Genomic DNA, 2,619 nt, shown 5'->3' with positions numbered 1-2,619 from the left:
GCCATTCCAAAACATCCCAAAGGCGTTCTACAGGATTCAGGTCAGAACTCTGTGCAGGCCAGTCCATTACAGGCATGTTACTGTCGTGTAACCCCTCCGCCACAGGCCGCGCATTATGAACAGGTGCTCGATCGTGTTGAAAGATGCAATCGCCAGCCCCGAATTGCTCTTCAGCAGTGTGAAGCAAGAAGGCGCTTAAAACGTAAATGTAGGCCTGTGCTGTGATAGTGCCAGGCAAAATAACAAAATACGACCACACCATAACACCACCGCCTCCGAATTTTACTGTTGGGACTGCACACGCTGGCAGATGACGTTCACCGGGCATTTGCCATACCCACACCCTGCCATCGGATCGTCACATTGTATGGCGTGATTCGTCACTGCACACAACGTTTTTCCACTGTTCAATCGTCCGATGTTTACGCTCCTTACACCAAGCGAGGCGTCGTTTGGCATTTACCGACGTGATGTGTGGCTCACGAGCAGCCGCTCGCCCTTGAAATCAAAGTTTTCCCACCTGCTGCCTAACTGTCATAGTATTTGCAGTGGATCATGATGCAGTTTGGAATTCCTGTGTGATGGTCTGGATAGATGTCTGCCTATTACGCATTACGACCCTTTCTATTGTCGGCGGTCTCTGTCTGTCAACGGACGAGGTCGGCCTGTACGCTTTTGTGCTGTACGTCTCCCTTCACGATTCCGCTTCACTATCACATCGTAAACTGTGGACCCATGGATGTTTAGGAGTGTGGAAATCTTGCTACAGACGTATGACGCATGTGACACCCAATCACCTGACCACGTTCGAAGTCCGTGAGTTCCGCGGAGCGCCCAGTTCTGCTCTTCACGATGTCTAATGACTACTGAAGTCGCTAATATGCAGTACCTGACAGTAGGTGGGGGTGTCCGGATACTTTTGATCACACAGTGTATGTCGATACCATGGCGGAAAGTATTTTCGAAATTCATTCCGTGCACTCAGTTGGACTTCGCAGACGGACTCGTGAGCAATATACGAAGATGTCAGCATTTGAGATAGGACATTTAGTTTGGCTCAAACAATCCAATTGGTATAATCGGCAAATCACACGATACTTGAATAGGAGCGATGCCATTATTCGGAGTAATAGATGAACTCTGGCCGAACACAGTGTCAGGAAGGAAGAGGTCGATCTACAGAGGCGACAGAGGAGGACAAAGGATTCGTCAGAGGCAATCAGAGCCCCGGAGTAATCACCAGTAAGTGCAACTGATGCTTCAGTAACCACAAGGACTATTAATGGGCGGCTCACAAAAGGCGCCGAGCTCACGGCGCCCCTTGCGCCGACTACCGTTGATGTCTGTATACAAATAAGCCCTTTTGTAGTGGTGTAGGTCACATTTGACCTGGTATCTTATTAAATGGAGTAGAGTTATCTTCAGAAATGAGTTGCGCTTTAAACTGAGCTCTGGTGGACAGTGAAGATGTGTCGAGATGCGCCTGTCAGCGATGGGATACCAACCTCACTGTCAACAGGACTGAAAAAAAAGAAAAAAAACTCCGTCTTCAGGCCACGATTGGCCTACGGGGACCATCCGACCGCCGTATCATCCTCAGTGGAGGATGCGGATAGAAGGGGCGTGGGGTCAGCACACCGCTCTCCTGGTCATTATGGTATTCTAGACCGAAGCCGCTACTATTCGGTCGAGTAGCTCCTCAAATGGCATCACGAGGCTACATGAACCCCGAAAAATGGCAATAGCGCATGGAGGCCTGGATGGTCACCCATCCAAGTGCCGACCACGCCCGACAGCGCTTAACTTCGGTGATCTCAAGGGAACCGGTGTATCCACTGCGGCAAGGCCGTTGCCGGGACAGATGGTCTGGGGTATCATTTCATTTCATAACAGGACCCCTTTGGTTGTCGTCCGCGGGACCCGTACATCACAGCAGTACGTAGCCCCAATTTGTTGCCCTTCATGGTAAGCCAATCTGTCTTACATTTTAGCAAGATAATACCCTCCTGCACAGGGCGAGAGGTTCTAGTGCTTGTCATTGTGCTTGCCAAACCCTACCTTGGCCTTCAAGTTCCCGGATCTCTCCCCAATTGAGAATGTTTGGAGCCTTAATGGCTCTGCCCTCCAACCAGCTCGGGATTTTGACAATATAACGCGCCAGTTGGACAGAATTTGGCACGGTGTCCCTCAGAATGACATGCAACAACTGTATCAGTCAATGCCAGGCCGAACAACTGCTTGCATAATGGCCAGAGATAGACCAGCGCTTACTGACTTGCTCAATTTTTGCAGCTCTTTCTCGTGAATAAAACGTCCATTTTTTCTGAAATTGTAATCGTTTGTCTGCACATCACATCTACCAGTTTCCATCACATTCGTATAAATCCTTCCCGGTGCGTCTTTTGTGTGTGTGTGTGTGTGTGTGTGTGTGTGTGTGTGTGTGTGTGTGTGTGTGTGTATTTTTCTGACTCCCGTCTACACAGGCAAAATGATCATAGTAATAAAATAATAGAAATCATCATTCGCACGGAAGGATTTAGGTGCTCATTTTTCACACGTGCTATTCGAGAGTGGAACAGTCGAAAAATAGTATGAGCATGTTTGTATTAACCCTTGGCC

The 2,619-nt window shown here is 48.9% G+C and overlaps 1 pseudogene; it reads right to left on the bottom strand.

The window, feature by feature from the left end:
- Window positions 1–1,736: 1,736 nt before the first annotated feature.
- Window positions 1,737–1,854, bottom strand: LOC124712716 (annotated as a pseudogene).
- Between the last annotated feature and the right edge of the window lie 765 nt (window positions 1,855–2,619).

This window comes from Schistocerca piceifrons, chromosome 8 (genome assembly GCF_021461385.2).
Source record: "Schistocerca piceifrons isolate TAMUIC-IGC-003096 chromosome 8, iqSchPice1.1, whole genome shotgun sequence".
NCBI lineage: Eukaryota > Metazoa > Arthropoda > Insecta > Orthoptera > Acrididae > Schistocerca > Schistocerca piceifrons.
The sequence above is the reverse complement of the archived record's forward strand: the minus strand, read 5'-3'. Positions and strand labels throughout refer to the sequence as shown.